Source organism: Osmia bicornis, chromosome 4, assembly GCF_907164935.1.
Source record: "Osmia bicornis bicornis chromosome 4, iOsmBic2.1, whole genome shotgun sequence".
NCBI classification, from domain to species: Eukaryota; Metazoa; Arthropoda; class Insecta; order Hymenoptera; family Megachilidae; genus Osmia; species Osmia bicornis.
Window position 1 is genome coordinate 6,013,972 of NC_060219.1, and position 23,279 is coordinate 6,037,250.

Consider the following 23,279-nt stretch of genomic DNA (forward strand, 5'->3'; position numbering starts at 1 on the left):
ATTGAAGATTGCCAAGGAAAACGGTGTTAAATCAATTGTTTCTTTAAATCGAGTTAACCCGTTCGACGAAAGGCGGTGTCACTTGAAGCTATCGCGTGAAACGTTTATCAAAGAAGAAAATTTTTCTTCTTTGTTTTCCTTGTCGTTGGATTTTCCATTTTATCTCTGACTTACCGGATATCGTGAAAGAACTGAAGATAATAGGAAGGATTAAACTGTTAACATCGAAACAGTCCATTACAAGCTATTAAAATTTCGATGGTTTCTGATATTTCAAACGCTACTATTTACTCATAATGTTACAATAGAGATCAATAATTTATTTGTTATAAATTCGCACCAACAAAATGTTATATTCGCTAATTTCTAGCATTGTACACAATACCTCTAATAAATTAATGGGTAATCAATGCACAAGGGATTATGAAATAATATTGATGCTAATCATTGATAAACATCGTTATCAGAAACATTTCACTGCAACGATGAACGTCAATTATACATAGGGAATCGATATTTATTAGCTTGCTATATATCAAATGATAGATTCCAAAACGCAGAAAGTCTGGCTTGATTTGATAAAATAAAATTGTTGAAAAATAGCAGTTACGACAAATAAGTTTAAAGCATAGGGTTTGATAAAAATGATTGTTTAGTCGTTTTATCAAATGCGCGTAGAATGCCACGCATCGCTAATTAAATTGAACGAGAAGGTAAACGATAAAATTTTGTGTTGATCAAGTCACTCCAATCACTAGCAGATTTCCATACGTAGTTGTTTTCTGTTTTGTACACAGTAAATATTTGCTCATTCTGTGATACAGAGAATGCGAGAGGATCGCGGGCTGTCTGTAAAGTTCCATTGTTTGGCCGTTAGTGAAAAAACAAAATGGAAGAGTTGTTAGTTAAAACAAAAATATTTATATAAACATTCTGTTTGGATGTACCGATTAAAATTGACAACGATTTGATGAAGTCGAGATCTGAAATTATTATTTTTATGAAAGAAAAAAGTAATATCGCAATGTTGATAATTTTACGTTAAATACATCTCTATTATTATATTGTGTTCTCTTTTAATGAAATTAAATTTACGCATAAAATTCTATCATTTCATATCAGTTTCACAGGAATTGTACGAGATCAATAAATCTGTTCACAATGTGCAACCGCATACGATTTGAAAAAAACGAAGCCCTCCGTACACTTGACGGACATGAGTAGTATAGTGCTAGCTGTCGTACGAAGAAACACGACTTTTGAACACGGAATTCATGACTGGTACCCTGCCATGGTACATTGATCGCGGCGTGTAAACGCTTCTGAGAAAAACGACGTGCCGTGTCGGCGGGAATTAAGTAACCGTATGGTTGAGAGCTGGTATCGCGCGAGTGTGGGGCTACGCATGGTTTGTGTCGTCACGAGAAAACTCGTTATCAGCGATGGCTGAAATTATAATGCGTGTTCGAACGACGAAAAACCAACTGGCGCCGTTCTGCGTCGCGACGGCAATGGAAACCCTCGACATTCTTTCACGTAAACGTCAATGACACCGAATGTTGATATCAATAACGATAGCCTTCAAATTTCACTATTTTTCAATATTAATTTGCAAGAAGCATCGCCTATAACCGTCTTATAAAAATTTATAAAAATTTCCAAGTAAATTACATCTGCTGACGCAGTGATTTTTTTCTAGAAATAGGGGAGACGGACAAATTGTTCAAAGTAATAACTGTCGCACGGAGTTACGTGGTACGCGGACAAGAACGGATGATAAAGGTGGTGGACATCGACAGCGGCGAGTATACGGTACGATAGGTCGACACTCAACAACGAAGAAGGGCAACAAAAGCAAAAGGGAAGTCAAAGATCGTCTGTTATATGGCCGCCATTCTCGGAGCCCCGGTTAATCCACTTGTCTTGCCGGCCAACTCGGACCAGTCTGAACTGACCTGTCACGTCAGACGGCAAGCTTGCTCTCCGTCAGATTGCATTACAGGGCTAAGCTTTCATTAGCCTCGTCCACCAAGCGACAGCTTAACCTTTCCCTGCCATTCCTGCCCTCTGTCTACTCGTAACTGATAATTCACTCAACATTGCGACACCGGGGCTCATACTTCACCGCTTGCCCGACTCCTTTTTCCTTCTTCTCCTTCCTGCGGAACCTTGAGAAGTTTTTGGTCCAACGACGACTCTGTATCCAACTAAATTAACCTTCAAGTTTCGTTCATTCGTAAATCTAGTTTGCAGGGATAGCAGAGAAAGAAGGTAATAAATGTTTTTGATGAATTGAAGAGCTTAACGTAACTTTTTCGTGTTTTTCACCGAACTTTTATACAGGATGTCACAAAGATTTCCGTATAAACTTTGCCAGAGTGTCCTACAGTTTAACCCTCGGATGGCGGACCATGGTGGGGCCATTTTCTAAATTGTACACTGTTCCTTTGAAAATTATATATTCTTATGTATATTCTGTAAATTTGGATCACGATTGACCCAGGCTCCATTGTTCAAGATGTCAATAAATACATAGATAATCAACACGATTGCATATGTCGATCCTTAAAAAAGGGATAAAAGAAGCAGAGCACGCGATATCCCATCGATTTCGTTGAAAATCAAAGTGATTTCTGAAATTCCTGAAAGAAGGATGATCGGTTAGGCCACGAAACCGACCCACCCCCTTCCAATACGGTTAGATATTTACGAGGGCGAAATGGCTGGTTTGCAAGTAAAATCGTCCGTAGAGGCAGCACACGGTTCGCGACTGCTGACAACCTTTGGCTTCGTATCGGCTAGGGTGGATAGATTATAATTGGTTTTATCTGACTACACTGGCGAAGGTGGGCATAATGGAAACGATAGGCTGACACGCGAGGCCAGTCCGGGCAAAAGGAAACGTGCCAACCACGAAGCCGACAACAGCAACAGCAGCAGCAGCAGCAGCAGCAGTAACAATAGCAGCAAGCTTTCGTAGCCAGTTGGTCTGCACGATATTACTATTTGCACAAAATTATACCAGGCCATGATTGCCGTACTTACGAACGCTCTTGATCGGCCGACGACGCGATGGCTTCTCGCGAATAATCGCGTGCGTGATCCCGTGAACACGGACCAGCTTCGCCCTCTTCAGTTTCAGACGATTTTTTGCTTCAATTTCACCCTTTTTCCTTCGCGAAACGGCTCGGTAAGAACCGTTTAACTGGGCAAGAATTTTGATTTGCATAAACTTGTAGAGGAGGAAGAAGGTTGTTGGATGTATGAGCCATCTTTGTGCGAACGTCAGCTCTTGGGGAAGAATGACATTAATCATTTAGTGTTTATGTCGTCAGCAATGCCATTGAGTAGTTATTTTTTTAAATATAACATAAATAAATTTTTAGAAATATGTATATTTCTAATGAGATTATGTATATCGGTACACTACCGCCAACAAGTTTGGAAACATTTGAATTGTTTTAAAAAATAATTAAAAGGTCGAGATAAGTGATTCTACATTGTATTCTTTTGCTTAATTCTAATACTGTTCTCTTCTATATTACTATATAAGTGAAGTATATATCTATTTTATATTATGCAATGCAGTTGAATTATTTATTTAAATCTCTTTGTTTCCAAACTTTTTGACGGTAGTGTATCTTTTCATTTTAAAGTAAATTTTATGTCGATGAACTCTCCAAATGCGAATAGGTGAACAAATCCCGGGTTCACAGAGAATGGTATACGTACCTACATGAAAGTACTTTGAGGTATTATAATTGTCTGTAATCTAGAAACGTCGGGTTCAGCGCGTATTACGAAGAGCTTACATGCCAAGGAAGTGTGGAATCCTCTAAACGAGTTACACTTCGCATTATCCTCTGCACACGTTATTAAGCATAAGTACACAATAGAATATTAACGTTTCGAAGGTAGCGGAATTCTGCGAGATCGCTTTGACATCGATACATATGTTAAGAACATTATAGGTTTAACTTTGACGTTGTATCGTTAATATCGAATAGAATGCCGACGATTCGAGTGAAACCCTTGCGGCCGATCCGCGCAAAATTGTAATCCAACGAGGAATTAAACGTTTCGATCTCGATGCGTTTCACGAACGGTATGCCTCGAAATTCCCTGAAACATCCGAACTAATTTACATATTATCAAACTCCGCGCCGCGGCTAGGTACAAATTGAATGATCCACGGCCCGTGGAACTTGCTACGGGACATATCTCCGGCTTTTCGTCTGAAAATTCACTTAGCACACTGAATCGTCGAAAGACAATCTCTGCCCGCGAGCCACTCGCCGAGCATACTATGTATCTTCGATTCTCGTAATTTTAACTTCAATTTCATGTCAAACAAGAAATTATTAACTTCTAACTTTACAATTTATTTTGAGGCAAATTAATTTTTCTTCAGACTATTTCATTTCATAGCAATTCTACACGCGCGATTGTTATGAAAAAAAAAGCTAACGATAAGAATTAATAATGATCTGGAAAACGTTGTATATCAGAGAGATCAGGTATCAAATCACCTTTCGTTCCTTCCACAACGACCTTCTTCCGTTGTTTCACAGTAGCTGAATATTCATACGAAGAAGGCGTCTCGGAGCTTTCTTATTTCATGATGGATGGGAATTGGAAAGCAGAACGAAGTAGAAAAGACCTACTTCTTGGATGAACGAATAGACAAAGGCGCCATCCATCACGTTTCCTAGTCAGCTAAACGTTATCGTTATTCGCCTTAATTGAAATTGGAATAGTTATAGAATAATTCTTAATTGATATCAGAAGATTTCTAGTTTTCAACTAGAACAGACTAGCTAGAGTCTCTCTAAAATCAAATTATGGGAGGGTTGATTCAGAATAGAACAAATATCACGCACCGGTAGTTTATTCGCTGCATCTATTATGTTAGCACAAAGTCTGCCTGTCGTTGAAAACCGTTATTTTTGGTTAAAAACGATCGGAGTTGAAATTCGACGAGCGAACGTTTGTAGGACCCCCCGTCGGGTCAGATAATTTTCGGGCTAATAAACGTTTATAATACTGTGGCTATCGTTCGGCTGTTCAAACGATATGCCGCATTATAATCGGTAATGACGAGAGAAATACGGTTATTTTCGGTCCACCGTTGAGCGTGCTTCGCGGGTTTACTACGTTTTCTATCTGAAGTATGCCATCTTTATTACGTTATCGTGCGCTGCGTGCCGACCGCCAGTTTACGCCCAACAGATTCAACCGTTGATACCGCTCGTAACACTAATAATTAGCAATTTCTTTTTCAATTTTAATAAGCAGCTAATCAACCACGTGTAAGGGATGATTGTGCTCACGTTACATCATCCCTTGGGAATTCCTGCCGCCTCCATTATCGGCTTCGTTAATACCACTGTCTCTGATCATGCGTACAACATTTCGTTAACGAATAATGACGATCGATTTTACGCGATTTTCAATTATCAATCACAGACGCGTCGCGATTTAATCAAGATCGTTAAATGATATTTGTATGAATAATTGTAAAATTTATCTATAACACTAAAATATGAGAAAATTGCAAATACCAGTCAAATTCTGTAGAAAATTCAGTGTTGAAAAGAAGATATCGGGTGAATCAACAAAAAGACATAAAAATGAACGGGTCATCGCCATTCTCGGTTCACAAAGTAGACGGACACCGTAATTTCCGTTCATGGGGTGGATGTCTCCGGTCTTCTCTGGATTTCAGATTTCTAAAGAAGTCGATTGATTCGAAGTACGCAAAGAAAATCTCATCATAGATCGCTTTTCCTGCGACATTCGCGGCTCACTCGTGTGCGTGCACTTTTGCTCGCGGCAGATATTAATATTCAAGGCAGGTGTAACGGTTATTTTGTGCCACGTTTTTATATTCCGTAGAATCTAGCGGGGAATATTCAATATATTATTGCCAGACGCAGCGCCGCCGCCACTGGTTACCTGTCTCAATATTTTATTGAAATATATATCGCAATATCGCTGAACGGTGCGTGCGGACAGGATCGGAATCCGGATGCGTTTCGCGCGAATCCTTTAACACCTTGAATTTCACGCTAAAACCGTAGAAAATCCTTCCGGTTAACAATTTCATTTTCAATAAATCAAGTATATTATTTTTCTGATATTTAGTTTGTTCAATTGAACACACTTATTTTTATTATAATTTGAAAATTTGTGAAAATTGTGAACTGTAAAAGTTGTTGAACTTGACAATTAAAAATTAGAATCATAGTAGGTTGAGATTAGAGTAACAAGAATGATATCGTGCCCTTTTTACATCCATAATAGCCTAATCACTAATCGAAACATTACCCTGAAAGATGACCTCTCCGTCATAGGAATTTTCCTCTAAAAATTACTTTATTGTAAAATCAGTAAAGCTTTCAGATAAGAAACAGCGAATATATAAACGTCACGTCTCTTTTGCGTGCAATAAATAATTTATTTGGTAACAAAAGAAAAAAATGAAAGAAATGGAGGGATTTATAGACTTCCATAAGTATTCATTCAGTATGGTATACACGAGCTTAGTTTTACGGTGTAAAAATTAGTTGATCGCAATGGCGATTACGTGTTACGTGTGCCTGTAATCCGGGAGAAAATTTATGACAGGGTCAAAGCTATGACATCGTGGCGCAGCCCATTTTCCATGAATTTCCCAGACCTGTACACGCACACGACTTCGCGCGTAACACGGGAAACGCCGAAATGGCAGTATGCTAAAAAACGCTGACACTGACAACTAAAATCCGAGCACACGACGATGTTTCCCTCTTCCTATTTTCTCTCCCTTTTCGCACAACTACGCGTTTCGACTCTTACGAAATGGCCTACCCTTATTTTTCCACCCTTTCTTCAACCTGGCATCTAGTTCTGTTTCAAAACCGTCTCCACGATTGTGTATTTTTCTAATAACAATTATTTCGAAGCACTATTCGAAGCACTATTCGAAGCACGTACGTCTCTATTGGAAATATTGCAATACAGAAATTAATTATGAATTATTTAGTCATGTATCGATATCCCGTAAAAATCATGCGCCTAACACTCTGGGAAACCATTAATCGTCTAACAAAGTCCGGACGCAACATCCCCTCTACCGGTATCCTCTGCTTCGGGGGTAAAGCTGTCCGTGGTGAAATTTATTTTATGTACTTTTATGACTTTCGCGAAAAAATATGGGTATTTTGGAACTGGAATAGAGGCTCTCCAGGGAGAAAAGTACGCTTACCATTGTTGGCCGTTGGAAACAAACCGCGTGTATTCGTCACGCGTGTACTTGAGCGATCTTTTGAATCATCGACTATGATAAAACAGTGAAACGATGGAAAAAAAAGAGAACACAGAGGTGGGCTTTGCACGGGTGGTGAGGTTGAACGAGCGAACGAAGGAATTAATGACGTTACATTACGTTCATTCGTCTAACCGTGCGAATTCCGCTCGCATAAGATTCGCGTTAACCTGGCTGGCGCCTGTAATTTATACAGTGGCAGGCCGTGTTTGCACAACACGATTAATACTTCCGCGTCCGAAATTGTTACCAGACGTAACGGCGCATCGCGGACGTGATGTGCAAGCACGGTAATACATTTGCGGCAATGTACATAATTCGCCGCTCATTAGTGTAATGCGGCTCGCGCTAAACGCTTGTACAAATTCGAAGCTTTATGTTTGCGAGCGATTGTATCGCGGCGGCAATCGATATTGTCCGGTCGAAAGCTCGATACCGTTTAAGAGCGTATAAATTAACGTGGAACATATAAAGCTGACCGGTAACCACTCGAATAAGCGGTTGGACTCGTCAATCGATTCGTGCAAAGATAACAGTGTATTTAACAGTTGCAGTTGATGAGTAGCGTGTTTCAATTGAACTCGATCCCTGATTATCGTTCATTGCTTTTTTCCAGTGTTTTTTTTTTAATATTTTTGCAGTGATATTATATTATTGTTATTTCAAATTACCGATATAATACCGAAAATGTAAATTACATTTTCAATAGCAATGAATGGTAAATCTTATGACAGTCAACGTGTTAATTGTTTAGTAACAGTTTACTTGCGAAGAAGGATGGCGAATTCATTTCAGTTGAACATGCTGCGGTGGACTTAGAAGTGGTTAGGTACAATTTGTAATAACCTGTCAGACGTACCGTTACCTTGCAAGGGTAGAACTTGCCCGATGGAAATCTCGTTAGATCAAGTACGAGAAATAGGGCGTTGCTAGATCGTGAATCCAGAAACTGGTCTTGTTTGTTTCAGTGATCGTAACCAAGTGATTTACCGATAAGAGAACCATCTCGGTGATTGAAAGCAAAATTTGCTCGGTTCAATTACTGAAATTAATTAAGGTGTAACACTATATTCCACAACGTTTCTTAGTAACCTTATGAAAGATTATACTTTGTTTCAACTATATTATAATATGGAATAATGAAACTGTAATGATGAATTACAAAGACGTATGACAGTATAATTTTTCGCAGATCATAGTAATATACGTGCATAAACACTTTGCAGACTTTGAATTAATGCCGCACGAAGTTGGTAATCGCAGGGACGTTAAATTTAAAATGAACGATATACAAATTAAGGGATCGTTACTTTAATTTAAGCGAACTGACGATAAATCTGGGCTACACGGTTGCAATCGATAGTTGCTCGCGTTTCGCGTGACAGCCTGCAATAAAATACTTGCATAAGTATGTTCGCGTGTACTCAAAAATTCGTGAGCTCCGAGAAACGATTAAACGCAATCTGCTGGATGAGTAAAATTTTCAAAAGAAGAAAAATTCATTCGCTCGGAAGAAACGAACATCGAGGAAGTAGGAACAAGATTCTTAATTTTCAATGTTACCACGTAACGTGGTTTGCATTCATACATATAGATCCTTGAATATACACTTCGCAAAGAGTGCATCTGCATGCTCGAGTACTTTGCATACGTTTGCTCATAAAAACGCATAGAACGTCATTTCCATTTCACCGCGTTTTTGCAATGCATAGAATTGCCCATAAATGATTAATCACTCGTTGCGTTATAAATGCATTTTCACAATGAATCAATAAAACTTAACATAACAAAGTATTCTGTATCGAACTCTACTTGATATAAAATTAAATTCGAAGGATTTATTTCCAACGAATCCTTCTACTGCAAATAAGATTCAGAGTGTCTATATTTGACATTCTATCGGTTCCAAATCACTTCAGCTATATTCCACGATCGTAAGCCTCTCCGGTGATCCAACTGCATAGATATATTTCCATTTTTCGCCGCGTGAGAACTTCGACAGCCAGTCGCGATTCTCGCGACTCCATTCAGGCGAGATATTAAAGCCAGGAGCTGTCGCAAGCTCCTGACGCGTTTGTCTACCCCTTCGATTTCGAACGAAACGAAGGAGCAAGCGAAATGGAAATAAAGAAAAGAGGAACTAAGAGAAATGATAAGAAGAAAACTGAGTATTTTGATTTTTGTTTTCTTATAGACTGTTCAATTTTTTCATCGAAATTCGAACTACTTCGAGTTGCTACTATCGAAGAGAATCAGGTCAATTGAAAAAAGAAGCCGGTAGAAGTAGACTCGGAGCTACAATACGGGTAGAAGGGAAAGAAAACCAATTCAGAGAGCGCAGAAAAAGCGAGAAGTTCGAAGCAAATGCAAGGAACTTTCGAAGAGAGACAGCTTCTACAAAAGTTGGTGAAAATCGCCAAAAATGCGAGGTAAGAAAGAAGAAGCGAAGGTGCATCGAAACCGTGCCAGGTTTCAGAGAAGAACAATCCCGAGGGTTGGTCGCGATCGAAGAGAACACCGCGCGACTGGAAGCGGAACAGAAAGTCGTGTCTGCGAGGCAATAAGAAGCCGTTATACAAGAAGACATTTACGGAACGACATTCTCGTTCGTAGAAACGGGTTCGAACAAGAGCTGCACAACAACGAACAGACACGCTACGATCTTTATGCGAGACCTCTTGGAACAATTGCACCGCCTGATTCTAGGTAAAAGAGACCATACGAGTAAAATATAGACACATCCTCGCGTACAGGTTTTACGGAGAAAATGCAAGCTGATAAGAAGCAGATGAGAAGCGATGCGATAACGTTGGAAACGCAGAGAGCTTGAAAAATAACTGAAAATTGAGGTGGTAAAAGGCAGCACTCACCGGATGACATTCCTCTCCTATGATCAGCTGGAAAAATTCTTCGTCGAGCTTGCGTGCACATCTGCTCACAGTGTTTACCGGTAAACAAGGTTAAACGATGTTCCCCACAGTGATTCAACGCGACACACTCGTTGGGACGTTTACTTAGCTTGGGAGGGAAGAAACTAGGGTGGCGGAACTGCCATTGCCACGCCGATTAAATCGGCTTTCAATGATTCATCCTCTTTTTCGTTTCGATGGAGCCACGTTAGTTTTTATACGCTATGAGTGACTGAAAATTGAAATTGTTTTCAGCAATAGGGAATACATACATCTTGTATACAGGGTGAGTTAGGAGGAGAGCGAAATATCTTGAAAAACTATAATTTCATTTCTTTTTTTAATTTAAATTAATATAGTTATTATTCTCAATAATTATTATTCTTCCTGACTCACCCAGTATAGGTGAATGTGTTTCGATAATGAAGAAAGTTACTTATTCTTGTCATAATTGAACGATATTTCACGAGGCACGAGCGTTCACGAAAGGCAACCTTTTTCCCGTATCGTACGACCCCTTTTTTCACGTTCGATTCCGTCGTATCGTGACAGCCACTTTCATGTCTCTCGTGCGAGATATACAGTGACCGCTCATAAAAAAAAAAAAAAGAGAAACAGTAGCGTGGAGGGCCCGTAAAATCGAGCGTAAAATATTTAACGATATAGGTGGCCCTGCCCTTCGTTCGTACAGTGCAAAAGCACGCGTGCATTTTTATTACACCGACTACAGAGAGGCGTACCGTTAATTCTCTTATAGAAAAAACGAAATTTCATTTTAGCACAGTGTATCGCGAAACGGCTTCTCTGCTAATTAAAATCGGTTAGGACGTGAGTACGTTCCGAACGTGGAATAAAAACAAACGCATAATGCATCGTTACAAACATCTACTCGGTCATTAATGTTTCATTAAAAAGTACTCGTAGCTGCGTGCTGTGCCATTACAGGGAGCAAAGTACGCACGTTGTTGACTGATGAAATTAATTTCGAAAAAAAAGGCACCGGTACAACCAACGAGCTAACTAACGATTTTCCCTTTATTTCGTGAGGGGAGGATTACCCGTTCGATCGCACGGTCAAACGTTACTTCCGTTTTGTACGATTACAAAGGAAACTAATTACACAAATATTGGTGAACATCGAGCGAACGAAATCGTTGTTTAAAGAGGGACACGGCGTACTCGTGTCGACGATCATTTTTCATTGTTTGCATTGTTTCTATCAGCGAGCTGAAAATATTTATTTAATTTCCTGTCGTTACACGCTCCCCTGTACACAGTCAAATTTCGTGGATCATTCGTGCTATTCGTACGACTGTTGTAACCTCCCTTTCGCTATCATTCAGAGCATAACCATGCCCATCGCACGCAACGGCAGTTCAGTTTTATGGGATACCTTGGCGAAGGGCTCACGCAAAGGTCGACGGTAGCACGTCCCATGGGAGCCTACCTTTGCTCCCTTTTCTTGCCGCTCGAACGCGAAACGCCTGAAATATCCACGAGCCGGGAAGCGGCATCGTTTTTTCATTCGATGAATGAGTAATGATCCACGCCAACGGTCATCCATCCAACTGAGACAGTTACGACGCGCGGAACCATCGAAATCCATCCACGTTCCATTTTCAAATGGGAACGTTTCCAACATGGGATACCTACATTATCAGAAACCGTTATTATTCCTGATTCTTAAAACGACCTTACGGCACTCTGAACGATAAAATATCATTTATAATTATAAAATAATAATCCACGAACCAATATTTAACGATCTTTGTTGCATAATCTTGGTAAAATTTCGGTTATCAGGAGAGTTCACGTTCCATCGGGTAACACGAGCGCAAGATTTCATAAATCAATTAATTAGCGGCAGTTCGTGGCCTCCGGTTGACTGAAGAATCATCGATACGGATGATCCGAAAGAGATACACACCGGCCACGAACAATGCTGACATTAAACGATATCTCGTTGCCGCGGTCCGCTCCTCGAATCGCGAGCGCATAAATTGCATTTCGATAACACCGAATTAACTCTATCTCTTCACCGCATTTATCACTGTGCCCGGCTGATAGAGCCGGTCAATCCGGTCGGATCGAGGATAATGAACGCGTCATCGGTGTCATCCGCGTCATTGTAGCCAGTTTTATACGAACTAACTCTTAATAACACGCCAACTGTTTGCACTGCACCGAGCCCCATTGTCGATGTACACGCACGAACAACTGACACGTGCGGTCAATCACATTTACGTGTACCGTCGAATAATGAGGGATATCGCGTTTGTCTATCGGCAATTCAATTTCAACGTACGTGTGTCCCTTTCGGGTGGTCGTGTCGATAATAGTAGAAATTTGTTCGTTTCGATGCGAATAAGATTGACGCGTGCCTGGCACTTTAAGAACCGTCAGCTGTTTCAATTCTTCTACATTAATAATTGATTTCTTCCTTTGGATTTTTTTTTTCATGTTAGAGTTTATAGTCAGGGGTTATTAGCAAGTGTACTAAGAACTACAGGTACATCAGGGATAAATAGTCTTCGTAGGTTGTTCAGTATTCCGACGGTATTACAGAATTTAATCACTGTATCCTGGTGCAATGTCGATGCGATCACTTCCGCGAGGTTGGCCTTAATATTCAGTTGTGGGCGTTTAGTAGCGTTGCACATTTCGCAAGTACCGAGAGGACTATCGTTGAGGCTGTGTGCATGTAATAATTTAGTGCAACTTGTTGTCTTCTATTAAATTTGGAATTTGTTGTTATGTCGTAGAAATTTTGCCACATTCGATTCGTTTGGATTTTTGTTAATTAATAAAACAGTGATTATTTTTCTCTGCTATCGTTCCATTCTCGTTGTTGGCATTAAAGCTCGTGAAACGGTTAAGCGCGCGCCACAGGTTCGTTCTGGAACGGTAATTCAGAGTTGCACGAGACATTAGGTTGTACCGTCGTAATAAAATCTCCATTTCCCACAGGACGCAGTCAACTCGAGGGCCTGCATATTTAATGCGGAGACGTCACGTCGAAGAAAGGAAAGGCTGCCGGCTGTTACTTTGCCGCAACTTACCTATCCCCGTGCCAACACTGCTCTCGCTGTCTTTTTGCTTCTTCTCTCTCTCTCCCCCCTTCCCTCCACCCTTTCGGTTCAACTCGTCACCCCTTTTGTCCAACCCCCGTTTGCAGCGTGTTCCGTCGAGCCAAGTCTCCTTGGATTAAAGACATGTTCACAGTACTCGACGTCGCAAGCCCCACGACGACGCTAATTCCCCGTGTAACTGGGCGATTATGAAGCAAAGCGACTTTCAACTGGAGAAAACGCCCTCGTACTCTTCCTTTACGGTTGGTCGTCGGAAGCCCTTCCCGATTATATCTGCCGGCGCTCTATTAACACAGCTTTAAGATACCGTAACTGTCCCGCGTTTATTTATGCTTATGGAAAAATAATTACATTCAGACGAGGAAAATTTTGTTTGCATAGTTTCAAAATATTTGTAAGAATATGAATGCAGTTAATATTACAGTGTAACCTGTTTTACATGATAAATTGTTATTTATCGAAAGAATTTCTCCCACCAACACTGAAGATATTAAAATATTTATTTCATCACTTAACCAGGCCGCCGAAATACGTGTACCATTTTTATACCACAGAACATCACGTTTCAGCGACCACGTAAAATTTCATCGCGTCGTCGATCCGCTTCGTTGAAACACACGGGTCTCGCGTAATTTTGAAAATTTCGTGATAAACCAGCGAAGGGATTACGACAGCCGGAGTCTGTTCCAGGAGCTAAGCTAAAGGCGTAACGGTACGCTCCGCAGGAGCGACTGCTAGCTGCCGGAAGTTTAGTGATCTTGCGAACGTGTAAATCCCTAGCCAGGGCGCTCGAGTTCCGTCGAAAGTTGGCCCGTTACATATGTAACGCGAGAGCTCGCCGACGGAGGCACATTTCACTTATGGTCCAACGTAAAACCGCGCCACTCGACGCAACCCTTTTCTTTTTTACTACCGCTCCCTCTTTGTGTACGATGCTGCTGCTTTTTTCCTGCGGACAATTTCAACGAAACAACAAAGCCTCGTTCGTGGAAACGAGCAGCTCTCGTTTATTCCAGCTCTCTCGTATTCTCTTGCTTCGTACGAAAGATCGAAGACGATACCGCTTGCTTTTATTCTTTCCAACGCTAATTACTCTTCTTTTCTTTCTCGCTGCTCGCTCGAGTTTCATATCGCGCAAAATATACGATGCCCTTGCGTTCGTTCGAGGATGCAACGCGCAAAATTTCGCGTGCAAATTGTACAATCCGGCGAATTAACGTGTTCGCTGATGCTTCGTGTTTCGGAGCTTGTCCAGGCCGCGTCGCGACGTACGAGTACGCGTTTCGTTGACACGTTCAGCAGCCTCTGCACGTTATACGCGTGTAACGTTGTTTGAGGAACAAGACTGTCATAGAAACTGACGGTGCTGCGGATGTGTAGCGAAGCAAGGTGATGATGTTGAGCATGCGAGTTCAATTATTTCCATGACCTAGATAATTTCAGTGACAAGTGCGGCTTGGAAACTTTGTTTTCCAAGCACATAGCCGGTGAAAGGGATGTAACGAGTTTCGTTAGGGATCAAATGGGTACCGATTCCTGCCGTACCTTGAAATCAATCTTACTCGATGTGAACCTCTTTTCCTCCCTGAATTCTCATTTGCTTTCTCCTTACCATCGGTCCACAAGGAAATCGATGTTCTTTTACGAGGCCTCGTCGATTCTAGGCCGCGCCATCCAGTCCGATCACGTGATTCGATCGTAAACCGATTTTTATACACCTGCGGCACGAAGGAAAATGGAAAACAAGCTATGTATAAAATCGATCATCCTTTGTATCATTATTTCCGTTTCTTCTTTCTCTTGTATACCGTTGCGTTCTGTTTACTTTCTTTCAGCTTTCTCTTTCAAGATCATCTTCTTTTTCGTTCCGTCGCTTTCCGCTTTACTCTAGGGATAAACTCTCTTTTTCATTCGCAGTCAACTGTGTGTGTGTGTGTGTGTGTGCTTAAGGATATTGTTCCAACATAATATATATTTAACCTGGTACATAGGTTTCCATGTAAAACGATCGCGGAAGATAATATTCCGCGGCAGAACGAGCAAAGACACCGCGGAGCGATCGAGCTCTTTGTTATTCTACTGGGCTGACGTATGATAGACTTGTTCTACTTAATGCGCGTACGCTCCGGGCGAGAAACAGCGAATCATACTACTTAGCATTTTCATGGATATTGTTACTAATTTGTCACTTTGATACATGGATTTAAAAATTATTATTCTTTACTTTATTTTACATTTACTGTATAATATACTTCAATCCTTTCGCTGCCACGCGAATTTTTCAACTTGCACCAGTGGGCCACTTTCATATTAAAAATTGTATAATAGCAAAGAACTGCGAAATATATTAAAATAACGGTACAATCTTGCTGATAGTACATTTTTCTTACAATTAGTGGTGGTTACCGGTGACCACCATGGCCCAAATGAAAAGACCACCGTGGCAGCGAAAGGGTTAATAGCATATTGAATCTGATAAAAATTTTATTGTTAATAATATACACCTGCAATGGATGTTTTGAATAAGCAAAGAGATTACTTATTCCTCGTTTAATACAGTAAACGGAGAATGCCATAAAATTTGAATTTAAAATCCTCCAGTTAGTAATTAATGAAAACAAGCTTCAATTCATTAACCAACATTTTATCTTCGGTAAGAAATAAATTACCTCGTGACAAAAGCTTCTTTTTTAACCGTAAAAAAGATCGGGTATATTTCATCCTGCGAGGTAAGACAAGCGTGACCCACTGGCGGAGCGTGCAATTGTCCCTCGAACATTAATGCTTATGTTACGTTTGGTCTCTAGAATGGATCGTAAATCCTGCTTAACGACCCGGCTCTTGGTGTTCAGTCAAGACAAACTGATATTTACAGTACGTCCTGCTACAGAAAACATTCGTTTTCCCTGCAATTGCAGCGGAAAGAACAGGCGTTCTTTCTTCGCGACGATAACCGCCACCAAAGAGCGGAAACGTTCTCAGCCTTCGGCGAGAATTTTATTTAAATCCACGAGAGTCGCCAGAATGGGCCGTCGTAAATATTTACTCGATCTCACGAGGGGAAATTGTAGCTTGAAATTCGTGAAACAAGCGTTGACCCGCCACGATACCGACCGTTCATCGGTTCGGATTATTACCGATCTTGTTAGCAGATAAAGACTATAGCCTGGCCAACGAAAGGTTAACACTGTGCCAGGGTCGTTTGCTCCGCTGCAACGCGCCACGATAACGTACGAGGCAATTTAACGGAACGAATTTTGAGGTACAAAGCATAGAATTCTAGCGAGGGATACGCTCCGAGAATGCAGAAGGTCGTTGTTGCACTTTGCACTGAGAAATTACGCTTCTCTGATTTACCTTGTTCCGATGAAATTACGATTCAGAACGTTTGTTAACTAATTACCGAATTGTTTGATGGAAATCTCGTTCTTAATAGATTTTCCGAATTTGATGTTAAAGCACTATACAGGAATTTTAATTAGAACAGCAGTAAATAAATTAAATTCCTTTAAATCAAAATAAAGATTAATACCTCAGAATCCGAATTTTTTTTTTATTATAAATAGCTAAAACTCGATCGTTGCGAGTAAGCTTCGAAACAGTCGCCGTTTATGCAACACGAAAATCGTGAGCACAGTTTCCGTTGACGTTCACTTCCGTTATTTGCGCCTATCTTCCCGCAGCCAGATATCACGAGGTCGAACTGTTTCCCTGTAAACGGGTCACGGTTTCGAGAAAAAAAGTGGCCGAACGCCGTTGAAATTTATCACCGGCCAAGAACAGCGGCTTATCACCTGGCCGAAAGCAGAGGATTTTATATCGGTTGCAGTTACCAAGCGCAGCACCGAAACTCAGCTGATGGTTTTCATGTTTATCGGCGGAGCTTGCGGTTCTCTCGGCAGTCCGTAAGAAACAGGAACAAAAGAAAAGGAGGAAACAGAGAAAAGGGAAGAAAGCAAGGTCACGTAGAATACAAGGGAAAAATAAGAGGAAAGACGGTGCACGATACCATTGTAATATGGTTATAATAGACAGTGGGAGAAGCAGAAGAGGAAACAAATCGGCGGAAACGGGGAAAGTGGGTTTTCGTAAAGTGAGCTACTCGTTTAAAGAACGAACAGAGAGCGAGATGAGGTTTCACCACCGGTCCCTCTCGTAACCGTTTAATTATCCAACGGATATTCTTTCTGACCTACACTTTAACAGCCCTCTTGGCAAACTTTTTAATTACCCAAACTCCTTTCCTCCTCGCGTTTCGTCCTGTCTTCCTTTCTATTTTCCTCGAACGACAGTGTACAATGGGTGTTTTGGGTGAAATCGGGGAATTTCACTTAGACGTCGAGTTCGAATCGAGTTTCCCTTCTTTTCTACGTTTTTTTCTCTTTCTCTGTTCTCGGTATCGTTTCTTACGGCACGTTAACGTGGTCTAAAGTGAAACCGCGATCAAATTCCCTCGCGACCCTCTATTTCACGGAAATTTCAACATTACGTGCAAGTGGATTTGTTTTAATGCCTTTCATTGCGCTTCCCCGGATTAAATGTTTGCGCTTAACGGCGTCATTTGAAGGCAATTACGGTTTCCACGCCGGGGTGATACAATTTCGCGCGAACCGAGTGTAGGTAACCCTTTGAAGACCGTCTACGCGCAAGCCAATCCGTGTATTTCAGTGTTCATCTTATTATTCGAGATCCGCGCCACAAAAGCTTTCGTTCTATCGGTAGAGAGCGACCGGTGTGCCGACGATACTTTCTAGCGAAACAGAAGGATTTTAAACTATGTTCGGTGTTCAAAGAATGGGACAAAGGGGTGAATCGAAGCCGAATCGCGAATCGGTTAACCAGATACATTACACGAACATTCCCGAATGATTTTCTCTAACTTTTCCAGAAGGGAAATTGGTTTCAGAAAGTGTAGTAACTTCAAAGAGGATTTAATTAACCCTTTATCATGGAAATTTGAGATATTTCCAGTGATTTAGTCATTCTATTGTACAACACTGTTGTGTAACGGATACTAAACACTTTTGAAAGACACTTTTAATAAAATTATGCACTGGATACCTTCTAACACCTTTATTACTCCAAGTTCAATTATCACCACTCCCCTAGACTCCCGGCCGAAAAGCAAAAGACAAAAATTTATTTACTATATCGCCACAACAGTTTAAAATGTAAACTTGCGCATATATATAACAAACACGATCTGGGTAATATAATTTCGTTTTAAATCTATAACATCAATCATCTCGTTTCATTTGATTAAAATGCATAAAATAATAATATTGTAAGAATTTAGAATAAAGAAAATTTTCATCCACTTCTGAAAGTTTCCTCAGCTACACTGTCACATCCGTTAAGATTCCATCCTCAGAGAGATCCCTTTAGCGCTTCAAGGAAATATCGTTTGCGACACCGAGTCTCAAGACGCCACGCATTAGGACACGCAACTTCCACCGTGGCTAATCGAATGAACGAATGGTGCCCGATAGTATTTTCACGGGAACGTAGGAAATCTACTTACTTACCGAACCGTAGGGCCCGGTTTTTCGAAGTCCAGCGAGGAGCAATGCCATCAGGAATACTTTCCTAAAGGGATCCCAGGGCGTTTAAGGAGCTAGGGGGATATCAGTCGGGTCTAAGTGCATGCCGGCTAGGGTTACCACTATGGCTTGTAATATAACCCGCGCCTTCTCGTCGGACAGAGAGGAAAGATGGCAACGAACACGAGGGACAAAGAAACGAACGCGACGAGGATGGAGTCGGGTCGGTTCGCTGCGTAATGGTATTTCCAACGAAGGGAGCAAGCTTGCCATTTCTGCCAGTGTTTACCATCGGTTGAAAGTTTTTGGCGATTGCCCGCGATATCGCGCGAATACCCCTGCAAAAAGGGACGAGTTTCGAGCCGAATACTCTTTACAAACGACGGAATTGGAATGAGTTTGAAAAAAGAAGAAATTGTACGTTTGGATGTAAGTATGAATGTTTGATGGAATTGGACTTTGTTACAAAACGATTAATCCAGGACTGTACATTTTTTCAAATAATTATTTTATACAAATTTCAGAATTTTTGTATTATGGAAAACTTCATCCCTTCATCTTGTGATTTTTATCTCATTAAGGGGAGTCGGACTTCAATTTTGGTTAAAAATTTCGAATTTCAGTTTTTTAGCTAACATATGTAAATAAAACCGTCATATGGTGCAGGGATGCACTGAGAATACGTTTTTACATAAACTTTAAATTGTTACTCGAAAATAATGTTTTTTCACATAAAATGTATCTTTTCATAGAAACTACTAGGGCTATCTACAAAAACTCTCTTTTATTTGATTCCTTGTTTTCTTCTACATATTTTGACACGAGGTTTTTTAAAATATTGCTTTCTTCAAAAATTATTCCGCTGTTGCTGCTATTTTCTAAATTTTCTTAGAGTACAAATTTTGAAAATTTGTCAAAATTTTTGGAAACTTCCTTGTTAAAGTATGCAGAAAAATAAGAGGAATCAAACAAAAAATCTTTTTAAAAATATCGCTTATAGTTCCTGAGAAAAGGAACACTGAATATTGGGAAATATTCCCAATTTGTACTCCTCTTAAATTTGTAATATTTCATAAACGTTTCAGACCTATCTGATCTAACAATAAGTACCATTTTTCTTTCTAAAAGTATATGAATCTCATTTCGGAAAATCTCACCTAACTCGACGTGGCTGCATTTCTTTACCCTCTTACACGCGATTGCGGCTGCATAAAACGATTCGTTAAAACCGGAAGAAGCAAGTCGAGCCTGCCACTCGAGACGCCACGAAGAAACGTCACAAAACCTGGCGCTGTTCGCTCGACCACGAAGTCCTATCTTTTTCGAGTTTTCAAGCGCGAGTAGGATATCCTGTGGGAGAAGTGGTTCTCGCGCTGCTGGCGGAAGACAGGGACACGGAAGGAAGATCGGCCAGGGATATCCAGACAAAGGTCTAGCTCAAGAGAGACATTGGTAAATTGGATTACGACCGCTCTCTGTTCCCGTTCTCGTTCTCCCTTCTTTCGCCGTGAAATTAATATCCGAAGATGAAAGAAGCTGCGGCTCCGGTCCACACCGGGGCTCGTTCGTTGATTCTCGGATCACCCTTTCTGTCTTAGCTGTCTTCCCTGTCCCCCCTTTTTTTTCCTCTCGTCGTCGTCCCTCGTTCCGCCATTTACATAATATGGAATAAATCGTTGAAATTCGTCGACCCTTCAGGGTGGTCCGCTTCGACACAAAAAGAAAAGGGTGAAAAGGGGGTTAGTAATCGAGGAGACTGTCTCGCGACCTAATAAGTAATTACAAGGCGATTTGGTTCGTTCTATCCTTGAAATTTGTACGTGTTTTTGGGGATCTAACTCGCAAATTGTTCGATCTCCTCCGGCAGTCTCGCTGTTTTAACCTCATGGTTATTTATCGCGGTTATCGATTCCGCTTACCGCCCTCGTATTCGTTTCTCTTTTTTCTTCTCTAGCTTTCTACTTTCATCTTTCGTCGGATGTGCTCGATGGCGCAAACTGCGCTTACCACGACGCGGAAGTAGAAAAGAAACGCTTTCTGGTGTTAACGGGAAACCATTGCGTGTGTTTTCAACTCTCTCGCGTCGGCATGCGCTCGTGAAGGTGTGTACGTGTCTAGAAAAGGCTCGGTTCGTCGTAGCCGTGAGCAGTAAAATTATCCAGGGTATCGGGAGCTTTTTGTTGCTACTGGAACGTCGGTTAGAGACTACTTTAAACCGTGCACCAGCCGCAATATAGAGGAGGCCAAGTCTTCTCTTAAATTAACCGCGAAGTTTATGTGGAGAGTAGCCTCGAGAAAATTAGTGTGCCGCGAAGATTTTAGGCGAACTGTATAGCCTGCGAAAGGCAGGATAAAGTAACAATTTCTTTTCACTTAACTGCAATTGTTCAAGATATTTTGGTTAACTATACCATGCACCGAATAATTATACTTGAAACACTTTGCTGGTGATTCAATTAAAATTGATGCAATTCCACCTTAATTACAGCTGTATAATTACAAGTCGTAATCATTTTATGCTTTTAATTTCTGCTTATAAAATCGTATACTGTAGATGGTGGAAGGTCTAACAGTAATTATTTATAACATTTCGGTCACTAGTTTATGGTGCTCGCGATGCAGGTGTTAATGGCAATGGTTTTATGACACAGTAACTATTAAACGTCTACTGAAGGTGAAAATATGGCCAAGGTAAGAAATAATCAATGTTTAAAGTTTGGTAGTTAAACAGGTAACTCGGTGGTGCGCCATTAACAAGCGATGATTAACTGTTCCGAAAAATTCATTGCGGAAAGCAACACACCCGATATGTTGTTTCTTATAATGAGCAATTCATCATCGCGCAATTTTCAATCGATCCTGAAGTTCAATACTTGGAAATATCGTACAATTTATAGGTACAATTTAGCAGCTGAAGTATTTGCTATCCCCGAAACACCATTATCGAACGATTCGTGTTCTGAGAAATTCTCGATTGTCAGAGGTCAATACCTAGAAACACCCTGACCGATATTGAACACTATATGGAGGAAGTAATCGCAGCAAGAGTAGTTCCGTGTACTAGTTTCATTACGAATCAAACGGGCTATGAATCCGGCTATTATAATATCCGATCACTGCACGGATCGATTGAGTTTCGAAGCTAACAGAATAAAAAAGACGGGAAGCGAATGTTTGACGTGTCAGAACGGTTCGATTAAAGCGAATACGTATTTATTCGCGAATCTGAATAGCCGTCGCGAAACGTACCTTTCGAATAAACTTCTATTTGCCTAGCATCATACCGGAGAATTGAGGATTATTGGATTCTCGTTAGAACGGACAGCTAACGTCACGCCGAAATCCGAGGTCGTGGCAACGATGCGCTGCAACCACTATGGAAAATTATCGATGGGAACAGGGTAAACCCGTTGCGAAGAGGGAGAGGTGGTGACTCCGTAAGGCACATCCTCCCTAACTTTATCTCATAAACGATCCTGAGGCCGCTCTTATCGATCCTCTGTCGGCACGATAATGGCTAGAATAATTACCAGAATAATTAGGACGTGGCGATGGCAGGCATTGAAGGGCATTGAAGCGAGCACGATCGACCAGGACCAAGTCTCTGGGACTACTTCAGACCCGAACACCCTCTTGCTTAAATCCCAGGATTCATCGACTAACCGGTAACCGGCTCGCTTCTCACCTTTCCTCGAGTATCTCCTTACTTTAACTGCATTCTCTTGTTTAATCACTGCAGTTTGTAATCAAATTTCTATAGTTTAATATTAGTGAAAGTATGGCAAAATAGAATTTATGATACACCAATTTGAAGCTTAATTGTCACTTAGAGCGAATAATGATTAATTTGGAATTATAATTGATAGAAATAATGAAATATTGTGAAAATAATAGACAACCTTTGTTACAAAATAAAAACACTATTTCGTAATGGGTTTCCATGAAGTGTAATTGAAATAATTGATATTTTCGTGTTGTTTCAAGGCTGTCAGAGTGTTTTGACACTGTTAATCAATAAATTGATATAGCATCGACCTTTTCATGGTCTCTAAACGTTACACGATGTCTCGTTTCTTTTTTTAACAAAATAAACGCAACAACCGTTACCAATAATATCGTTAGACTGATCCATCAATGGATCCGACTATTTCGTTAATAATAAAAGTGCATCCCGATAGATAGTATGTTCATCCTACCTATAAATGTGACGTTATAGATAACAAAGTATACAGCTGCGTACATCGAAAAAGAATAGACCTTTTTCAATTAGCGAAACCACGGTGCGGTAGAAATAAAACTGTGCGTATATATTTGAAGGCAAATCGAAATTTTCATATGTATATTAAAAATATAAATAAAAAATGTTAAAAATTAAAACAAATTTTATACCATTGCGTTTAACAGTAGAATAAAGTTTTGAGAAAGTAATTTTAGT

General features: G+C 40.5%; 1 long non-coding RNA gene across 4 annotated transcripts in view; it reads right to left on the reverse strand.

Annotated features, from left to right (window-relative positions):
* LOC114879713 overlaps positions 1 to 23,279 on the reverse strand; it is a 105,992-nt gene that overhangs the window by 45,018 nt on the left and 37,695 nt on the right. The gene's annotated exons all lie outside the window — the stretch shown is intronic.